Raw genomic sequence first — 11,330 nt, 5'->3', positions numbered from 1 at the left:
TGGCCTCCTCTGGATGTACTCCAACAGGCAATGAACAATAGGATTACCCGAAAAGATAACTTGTGGGGTTTTATGCATAGGTGAGATCTTGAACAGGACAGACGCATTTTTGCATGTGAAAAAGCACTCCTTGCAGAACAATCAGAAGGCTGCTTTGAAGTTTGTAGGAATGTCCTGTGTGCACAGCCTGTGAACACACACACTGATAGCAAATTATGTGACCATACACAGAATTAATACCGTGCATTAATTTAATTTAACACTAAATTAATTTTTTAACTTATTAAATTAAATTAATTAATACTAGTTAATAATAATTAATTAATATTTATTTATTAATTTATGTTAAGATAAATTAATAATTAATATTATATTAGTTAATATTAATTAATTTAATACTAAAATGTTACGTAGGGTGAATTTCTTTACATGCAGACAGCATTCTGAATGGCACAGGCTCCCCTTCTTGAAGTTAAAGCTGGAAGGAGACTCATCCTGAATAGCAAAGCTCATATTTGCCACAGAGGATTACTATTATTTACAGGATCCACTTTTCTTTCAGCCTTTCTGACACTGATAGTAGAAGATACATGCAAGTGTGCTACAGATCAAAATCTTTCTAGAGGGCAGTCGGGGCAATGCCTTGGAAGTCTGCTCAAACATTCTTCCAGGGACTGAAAAGCAAAAATTACTCATTGTCAGAAAATTGCTTTTACAGGGGAGGAAATGCAAAGTTGGTAGGTTTATAAAATAATGTATAGGAAAATATAACGTTTTTCTGTGACAGTGTCATCAGCCAAATCAGTTTTCCCTCACACACATACTGAGCCAATCAACCTTGTTTTAGAGAGATCTGACCTCTTACACGTAATTCATTATTTTTCTGATGTCGAAGGAGATGCAAGATGTTGCATTTTTCTTTGATACAAGACTCTTTTGTCCATCTTCTCTGAGTGAGTGTACTTTTATGCTTTTCTGCTCTTGACAATCTTCATTCTGTTTTCTTTCCTGGAAGCTGGTCATGCTGCCAAGAGAGGGCAGCAACCAAGCGCAGAAGCTGCACGCCTGGTCCAGTATTAGGTGACAAGGAAGTTTAATTTAAAGGATGGTTAGAACAGAAGCTTTGTGTCTTACCATAGTTATTGCTCGATGTACATACCCCACTGCCAATTCATTCTTACTGCAAAAGCACACTTCTGAATTGTTCTGGTTTCTTCATGTTTTCGTTCAAACAAAAGAAATAAACCCAAATTTATGCTGAATCATTGGAAACTAAGTTCTGTGTCATGCAAGACAAACAACAGGCACTGCCCTGGAGCTGCTGGATAGAAGCATAGATCACATACCTGCATTTCCGCAGCTTTGCGGGGGACTAAATGCACATAAAAATCCAGTGTACAGCTATAACGTATCTTTATGTCCATGTATAAGACATTTTAAGTTTTCATGCTGTCGGCTTCCTACTGCAGGCTGCATTACTGATAATACACTGCTCTGTTCTCTAATGAACAGCATTTTGTCTCAAGTCCACCATTCCTGTAAGATCCAGAGCAACATCCTTCATGCATAAGGCTGCACATGATCAGATCACCACATAGCCTTGAAGACATACTTTTTCCAATAATTATTGACTTGATTCAGGTTGAACCTGCTTTAGGAGAGAAGAAAAACAGAAACAAATGAAAAAAAAAAACAAACCAACAACCAACCGAACAAAAAAAACCAAAGCAAAGCACAGGAAAGGGGGGAAGGAAAATCAACAAAAAAACAAAAAACAAACAAACAAACAAAAACAAAAAAAGAAAAAAAAAAAAAAGAAAGAAAATAATCACTAGATCTGGTTGGTTTTAATGCAATTTATTATTTTTATCCCAGAAGGAGGTGCAGTGTTTTGGTCCCTACCTCTGAGGGCAGGTGGTTCTCCTGCCCATATTTTTGAGATTGCAACTTTAAAATATAACATTCAGAGTGGACTTTCACTTAATGAGGAAAACATCTGGTCTAACAGAATACGAAGGTAAAGAGAGGGAGGGGGAGGCTCTGCATGGACTTTGTGTTACTGCAGGATAGGAGTGTTGCTGCTCTCTGGGACTCTGCTCTTCCCCTGTCAAACACGGACACTGCCATTGGAAAACACCTGAAGTTCTGGTGGTAAGGTGAAACTGGTACCTAAGGAAAGAAGCTCACTGTGCGGAGCTAGATGGGGATAGAACAGTGGGAAAGCATGAGGTGGCAGATGTCTCCTGCCATTTGTGCTATACTTCGATTTGAATGGACTAATGCTGCCTTAACCTTGTGTACAAAAAAAGGAAAAGCTGTGGGGTCAGACCGAGACCTATGTGTGGGAGACCCTGGTGGGCTTTTCAGGGCGGGAGGAGCGGAGAGAGCACCAACCCCACAGGGAAGGTGTCCAGTCTGTGTATGGCTGATGTCAGGCCCATGCCAGAGACCTCTCTGGCTGGCCAGGGAGAGCACCCATGGTCCCACCGTGCTGTGTTCATTTCTCCTCAGCTGGGAGGCTGTGCAGCAACCAGCTTATTAGTGGGAAAGAGATTAAAAGAGCAGATGGGAAACAGGGCATGGGAGCAGCGGGGTTAATGCCAGGCAGACACCGCTCTCTATGTTGGTACCACTGCCCTCAATGTCTGACACTAGACTCTGCCCTGGATGTCTTCTATTACACGGGCAAGGGCACTGGAGCCCAGATTAATTTAAAGACCAATTCAGTTGCCTAAATTCCCTGGCGGGTGTGAGCATTGGCTGCACTTCCATGCTATGGCTAAATCAGTTTGGCAGCTCCTGAAGGACCCCTCCTGCACTGCTCTCTGCTGGGGAGTTTGCACAGGTCTGCAAGCAGCAGAATTAAAACCCCCAGCACCTTCAACTGCTTTGTGCAAAAGGAGGATGCTCCTCAAATTCAGCTCAAGCTGTGCAAATGAATAAGAAATAAATAGGAATGAGACAGCAAAAGGCTGGCTGTTCAGTTTTCTGCAGGTGCTGTGCCTTTTATCACCTCTCAGAGCTGATGCATTGGCTTTGTAATGCAGCTGGCCGCTGGGAAGCCCCTGTGTAACGGTCACTGATTTTGACTGGGGTAAGAGCACAGGTCACACACAGGGATGAATGAGCTTCCACTCTACCATCCCTATGTCAACATCTTCAGCAGCACAGCCACAAGAGCTAGACCCCCCTGGATGGACTTTCCTGTTGGTGGCAGCTGGTGGGTCTCCATGGGAAATGCCTGGCCTACTTGCAGGCTAGATTGCTCATCAGCAAAAATGGCTGGGAACTATTGAACTTGAACATCAGCTTTTCTCTCAGCATTTCTGCCTTCTTTCATTAGCATATGTAACAGCATCTTCCAGTCAAACAAGTTTGTTGTTTAAAAAAGGCAAGGAATTCCTTTTTTACGTTGTCCTAGCACTCAGTAGTTCTTTTGCTTTTTTTTTTTTCTCTCTTTCTTTTTTGTGTAAGAGTGGAGAAAACAGACATTATTTACACTAACAAATCATTTTTGGACATGTGTGGTTTCGTAATGGGCAGTAGTAGCTCCAGACAAACCACTCTCATCAGAGAGCAGAAAGAGACTAACAGCTTGAGTACAAGCCTAGGAGACTCCAAGCCAATTAATGAACTGTCAGGCCTCTCTGCTGAAATGAGAGGGCCCACAAGCAGGACTCCATGAGTTTGCAGCAGTAACAATACTACTGACGTTGTTTTCTAGGTTTGTGACTCTGTGCACTAACAATGATTCAGAACTTGCTGCAGAATAAATTTGGTGTTAAATCTAGAATAATCTTAGCAGTGATGCCTTCTAATGAACATGTCTTGGAAAACTTACGTGGTGGTATGAATCACTCAGCATGCTATGAAAAAAAATTGTGAACGCATCTTGGTATGCTTTTCAGTTTTTTGTCTCCTTTTTTAATGCTCTTGACAGCAGAAATTACAAATCTCCGATACATGGCAAGCTACTGAATAACCCTGTCACACAGGAGAAGACATTGTTTTTTGTCTTTCAGGCTTTTAATGAACTGTAAGAGGATGGTCCTAGCTTTGCAAAACAAGTGGAGAGAATTTTCCACCATTCTACATACCAGTAAGAGTGAGAAATACAGAGCAAGGAAAGCATGAAACAAAACCTAGAGCACTTTTTATGGTGAAAAACAGTGAAGAAAGAAGAATAAAGCAGAAATTCTATTCCTTGTTCTTGTTTACAAAGGAAGCAAAACTCTTCTTTTGATGAAACTGATGGTAAAGTTCTCCGTCAAAACATGTTAATTAAGGACTGCTGAATGCATGCCATATATGAAGGTATAACTGTCACCGTGTCTACTTGGAGGTACAAAATGCTGCCAACCTGAAACCCTAGCTATGTTTGGCTTTATCTTGTGAGCTCTGCCAGACATGTGCTGTTTTCCAATAACAACATACAGCTTTTCACATCTTATAGCTGATACTGAAAAATCTTAAGAAAAGAAGAACACCTGTCATCGCAATGAAATCAGTGCTTTATGAATGGCACTTTATGAAATACGCTGTTGCTTTGAGAAATGGGTATTTCAAAGACACTTTAGTTTTGTTACATTTGGCATTTTTTGCTATAAAGACATTTGCCAATGTGTTTTGTTGTTTCAAGAAACATTTTCTTGGCTCATTCTTGACTAAACTTTACTGGGCATGTTCTTTAGGGGAAAACATTAGACAATTATATTGGAAAGAATAGTGTGGCAGACTGGCTTAAGGGCAAGTGTTCTGCGCTGAGTCTAGAAAAGAAGAGCCACAGAAATGTCATCTGTTTTAATTACTTGTATTTTGTGCACTTCATATATCCCAGTTTTTATGCATATTTGAACGGAAGTAAGATGGATCTTCAGTGTTCTTTTTTCCTCCTGTACTTGACCATGAGTGTTAGCTGTGATTCAGTAAGCCAGCTTGCACCAGGTTTCACTATAGTTTTATATTGCTGATGTGGAATGTAATTCCTTAAATCACATTGGTAGTCTTTGCTTTTCTGCTGGAAATTAAATTAAAACATGATAATCAGTTGTTTTCCAAATGACTGAAATCTGGCTATTCTTAATGTAAGGATAGCCAGCTCTGAGCTAAACAGTTTGCCCCTCACTGAAGAGAAAAAGCAGCAAGAGGGGCTTTAGTGTCTGGATCAGCATCAATGCCATGCTTGCAGGAGGTAGCTGACATGATAGCATTGCTTGCATGCAGCGTGGTTCTGGACACAGTGTTTTGTGTTCTGCCCCTGTTCCCTGCTGTTCAAGTGAGGATGATAACAGCTATGTGTCTATGTCTCAAAAGTTTAGGGTAAGAATCAGTTATGGACACACCATGTGTCCAGGTAGGAAGGTTCTCAGTTAATCACCTCCAATGTCCCCAGTGCTGTGAGTGATGCCTATCAAAAACAGAGGGGTGATTCTGACCCCAGTGCTGGCCACCAGATCTCCGCAAAGGAGGGTGGGGACGAGTCTCTGCTCCCATCCTCTCCCCTTGCCACAGTGGGGTGGACAGAGATGCCCATGCTCCTTCAGGAGACCCACAAGCACCACAAGCATGGGTAGAGGTTTTCAGCTGTGGGAGGCTTTCAGCGTTCTGCCAGTGCCAATTCATTTAAGTGCTGCCTACAGTAGTTTTTACCTTTTTTTATTCCCCCCACAGTGTAAAAGTACTTTATCCTCTGATGTTTAAAATAGTAAATGTAAGACAACCTGTCTACAGCATAAAGTCTATAAACCATAACAATGGGAGGATTATGCAAAGAAGACAGAAGGAAAAGAGGATGGGAAGAAGTCTAAGAGAAATAGGAGGTGATGTGGTCTGTTCTGGGCTGTTACGCAGCTAAATGCTTCCAAAAGGGGAAAGCAGTTATCAGGTTTGGACAGAATTTCAGCAACCCAGAGACTCCTGTTCATGAGCTAACAAGCTGCTGCATCGCTGTTGGTAGTTATTTCTGCCACCTCTATAAAACCATTCCTTCTGACTGATCCCAGAAGATACCAGTCGGTTTGTTGGCAAGAAGCCCACACTTGCAGTGATATCCCACTGTGCTGCTATCAGGCAATGTTAGAAGGTTAAAGTCCTCAGATCATTTACACTTTAATGTTGTTCTCTTTCAGTAGCTAGTGCAGAAAAAAAAAAAAAAAAATTGTTCCTGCAAGTTTTACTGTCTTCTGCATACTTCCTGCAAGAAACACACAGACAGCTATGTCGTACACTAGGTGTCTCATTTTCATGCAGAAATGTGTGCTTTGTCACTACTGACCACTGCATGTCCTACTGCTGGTCTTACCAGGATGCCTAGTGTGCTCCTGCCCTGCTGGCTGACAACCACCTAGCCACTAAGGGAGGGTCTGTCTGGGAGCTGCACACTCCAGCCAAATAAAACTCCTGTTCTTTGTCTTAGGCTGCATTTGCTGCTTAATGTGGCTCTGCCGTACCTCTCTGCCGGGCAGCTGCCTTTGTGCTACATGTAGGGTTCCCCGAGCACTGCAGCAGAATGCAGTACTTAAAAGCATATGTGGGGACACTCTCGCAGAAGGAGGAAATTTGCATCCTGCAGGAAAGGAAACTGGGAGGAAATTATATTCTGCAATGAGAAAAGACCAAAAAATGCATATGTCATCTAAGCATGGCCTGCCCTGGCTCTCACACTTGTGGATGCTAGCACTTGAAAAGCAAGCTGAGTGACCCTTCCCGTCTTTGGTAAGGTAAGAGAAAAACAGCTCAGGAGTTTTGAGCATACTGCTGTGTGAGCACTACAAACCATACCTATGGAATTACATCTGAAGATGAATTACTGCTCTCTGGTAGAAGCCAGAGCACTGTTGCCATGACTATTGCATTTGCAAGGGAGACTCTCTTCTGCACCTCAGAGCACCCTGCAGCTGACAGCCTCTGCGCTGCCTCCTCTCTCTGGAGGTCCCAAACGTCATCTTGATACCTCCTGTCCCGTCAGTACATTCTATCCTGGCAGAAGTGAACACAGGGTCAGAGTGAGGACAGACCTCGGGGATGCTGAGTATTGCGCTGGATGTGAGCGAAAGGCTCCTGGCCCTGGTGAGGGAGGGGGGGAGTGGTCTCCGGGTTCAACAACAGTGTCTGAAGTTTTAATAGATGGAATTAATGCAGTATTAATGCAGAATTAATGGCAGAATTGATGGTAGTATTGATGGTTGGAAATTGGACATACCCAAACAGGCAAGGGAATGGTGAGGCCAAGGGCAGGGACAGCAAGGCAGCACACTGGAAAAGTGCCCTCTGGCAACAGTCTCAGTTCCCTCTCCCTGCAGCCTGCTTGGAAAACTCTCCGTGCTTTGTAACGTTCAGCTGTTAAACAAGAACAGCTGCCATAGAAGGCTACCTGTATTTTATTTATCTTGTGATAGAAAGCACTGCACAATGGGAAGCAGAGCTGGCACACTTCATATGCCTAACGATGTATTTGGCTTTCTCTGCTATAGGTTATGATTTAAATTTTCCTTTGCTCTGCCTAAAGGCCTATACTTCTGTGAAAAAATGCCAAGACTTATTAACTGGAATAAGCCATTTTTTTTTGGTTTTTTTCCTCACTTAAAAGTACAATCCTATTGCATAATTTTGGCTGCTACCTTGCCCTGTGCTGCATTCATCCTTCAGAGAAAGGGCAGGGTAAAAGCAGCAGCTCTTTCTCTCAGAAAACCATCAATTTCATTTGGTGTAACCACTAAAAGGGGTAAAAAAGGCAGCTTCTCCTCAGATTTCAGTGCTGGGGATGCTTTGTCTGTCCAGCTGACAGCAAGAATATGGGGGGTACACAAGGAAAAGACAGCGCCTGAGTACCCAAGGTACTACTGGCATAAATCCAAGAGATTTATAAGTCTTAAATAAGCTAAGGCAATCTGTAGAGAACAGTTTTAATAAGCTCAGTGCAGCTAGCATTAAAAGCCAAGCAAACAGCTCCAATCTGCTCTAACTGAATCATCTGAGGCATATCTGCAAGAGGCCCCAGTGAAGTGCACTTTAGTAATCCAGCCTGCAGAAGAAAATGGAGTATATGCTCCTATGCTGCAGCAGTGGAACAGGCAGCCTAGATAAGGCAGGAATCAGTTACATGGATGTCTGTTGCAGACTCACTCAGAAATGCACAACCCCACTGTTAAAGGCAAGTGCTGGAGATCTTGTGGGTTTTCCTCAGGCAGGTCAGGGGTCTTGAGGAGAGGATGCAGGGCAATGCCTAAGGGATGACTGTGGCTGATGGCAGCTCAGCAAGGAGAAGAACCACTACTGAAATGATACCAGTCTTTCTTATCAGACAACCACCAGACAGGCAGAGACACCCTGCACAAAGGAACTGAGAAACTCAGTCATTAAAAAAAAATAAACAACAAAATCAAACCTCTGCCTCCTAACTTAGAATTAAGCCAGGCCTGGAAATAGTTTTCCTGTTACCATATGTCCTCTGTTTCTCCAGGGTCAAGCTAGAGTCAGCAGTCAGAGGTAGGTTAACAGCAGAGCTCTTCTCACAATTTAGCAAGGCTACTCCCAGAGATCTTTTTTTCCAAGACGCCACACACTTGCCTCTGACCAGCTGCTTATGGAAATAGTTAGAAGGCAAAAAATAGAGGCAGAACTCTCCAAAGCACATACACATGTGACTGCCTGCGTGTGCATGCACACACACACCCATGTGGCCAGAAAGCACTGGGAAATGGGATTCTTTGCCACAGACAGAATGATTCCTGGATATATTTGTCAGTGTAAGAGGTCACAGCCAGTCTGAACTGCTCAGTGCTTCTGCAGGCTTTCAATGTCAGTTATAGCTGCAAATGGCTAAAACGCAGGGATGTGTATAGCACTTACATCTGAAGCCAAAGACTGAAATACTACCAGCGTGCTCACAGACACTCAGCAGCTTCTGCAGGAGCTGCAGCTCGCGGCATGTTGCAATCCAGACCGTTGCCTAGCACCTGTACTCTGTTTTGTTTGCTCTCTGCGTTCATGCTGGCTGGTGCTCATGATAAATGGAGTATTTCTCTGATTACACACACACACACCCCCGCCTTCTGCTGACATCTATTTGAGGAAAACTAGCTTTACTACATAGATGTTTGCTTCCAACCACTTTGGACCCCCTGGAGCCTTTTGAGCTTTCCGACAGCCCAGAGTGCTCCCTGGCCGATCAGCTCCATAGTTTTTATCTGTAGTGAATTGGCATGGCAGGGAGTTAAATATGCATATTCCCAAGAATCAGAACTAGCCTAGTAGGTTTCACTGTAGGTGAAATGTCTGTTCTATACTTGGAAAGAAGAGGATGTTATGTATTTTTCTTTCCACCCACTGTGGAAATCTTACAAATTCAATAGCTAAAATTCTTCATCTTCATCAACAGTGTCAGGTTCATCTTTTCCTTAGCCTGAGAGCAAAGAAAGGAAACTAACAGGTGGATAATAAATATGGGGGAGAAAAAAGGGCAGCAAAGAGACTGTAAGCAGCCTGTTCTGCAAGTTTGATATCTATCATATACCAGGATGGGTATAGCCTGCAGGACAGTAGAGGCTTCTGGTGTCACAAGGGCACAACCCGAAGTTTAATGGAGCAAAGGATTAGTCAAACCAATCTCCTGTAAGCAAAATCACAGTGCATGCCCAACATCTCTCTGGCAAAGGATCACACCATGCCAGAGCATGGCTAGCAACATGAACATGGCTGGCTCTACCCAGCCATGTTCAATTATAGTTAAAGTATAGTGAGCTAATTTTTAATGGCAAGCTAATTTTTTACCACATTTTTTATCTACAGCTTATCCAGCTGTTGACTTAAAACAACAAGTACTGATAAATCCGATATTATTTTGTAAGGTGCAAATATTGCTTTGGCAAAGAATTTTACTCCTGCAGTTGCTTTATTACATACACATGTACAAATGTGAAATTTAATAGCCTATAAAATTAGTATGTTTTGTACGAGTTTTTTATAATCTTTGAACAAACTGACTATCGTTTTCTTCATATTTCCCTGTTTTCATAGCGCAATTAGATGAAGTTAGTGAACCAAATATTGTTATGGATACTGGGGTTAAAACCCTGGCTCAGTAGGCTTCACTGGAAACAAAATGTTATCCTTACACTTCAGGATGAATAAGCAGAGATGCTTATTTCCTCTTGAGAAATTAGGTACTTCCCAGGACCAGACTTTTCTGTCTTGATCTGTGTCCACAAACAGGCTGTAGATGATTTCTGCTATTGGCTGTTAGTTAAGTGCCAAACGACAAGGAAAGCTCACAGCCTGCAAACCTGCAAAAAGTTTTCAGTTCCTGCAGACCTGCATCTCCAGTCAGCTCATGACTTCTCTAGCAATTCTATCACTAATCTGAACCAAGTTTGTCCACTTATGCAACTAATGAACTCATGTCCCAGAGTTCTGCAGACAAGCAAGGATTACCAGTTAAAGAAGAAGAAACTTCATAATCTGGCTTGCCCACAGTGGACTTGCATATGAAGGTTTTAGACCAAAAGGTGAACATCTGGATTATTAATGTCCCCTAAAGGGAGTAATCACAATTTAGGAGACAGCCTAAATATGCAATTCCCAACCCAAGCATGTGTCTAATCTCCCCATCTCTCCAACCCGAGCATGTGTCCAATTTCCCCAACCTGGACATGTGCCGAACATCCATCCAAAGGATTTTTTGCAGTGCAGTAGGCACAGATGTTGCTCAGGCTCAAGCAGGGTGAGGGGCGTATTTCCTGGCCACAGGAAGCAGGTTTGCGTTCCGTGGCTGGCTCACGTTGTGCAAGGATCTCCTTTTGCCACAGAGGGTGTTGCAGCCCCTGTACACAGAGGTTTCCAGGGTGGGTGTCTCTGTCAGTCCTCATGCAGCTCTTCTGCTTCATATGAAAATGCATAAATATGCGTGGGTAATTGTGAGTGACAGTGACTACCACCACTGGAGCTGCCAGAGAGGTGTAGGCAAGCACTGGCAGCCAGGAAGAGGCTTTACTAAAGCAAGTTTGGCAGCAGACAACAGGAGTTTGCCATCACCACCTCTTTTGCATAGTGATCAGGGCTCCTCTAGGAAAACCTAGGATTCATGCTGTGCTTTAAGAGGAATTTCAGTTTATTAAGTATTTTGGCCTCAGCTCATATGCTGGGATTTGCTTACAGATGCCTTAGGCATCTCTGTGCTAAGCTTGCTGTCTTCTCTGGCTCCCCTTCCTGGGAGCATTCCAATTCTTGTACTCTGTATTCGCTTCCTGACCCAAGTCTCAGCCAGCTCCATGTCCTGGCCTGGCTGCCAGTGTAGGTAAGACACGCATTATATACAGTAGACATTGCAGCTG

This window comes from Strigops habroptila, chromosome Z (genome assembly GCF_004027225.2).
Source record: "Strigops habroptila isolate Jane chromosome Z, bStrHab1.2.pri, whole genome shotgun sequence".
NCBI lineage: Eukaryota > Metazoa > Chordata > Aves > Psittaciformes > Psittacidae > Strigops > Strigops habroptila.
This window is presented reverse-complemented; position numbering follows the sequence as displayed.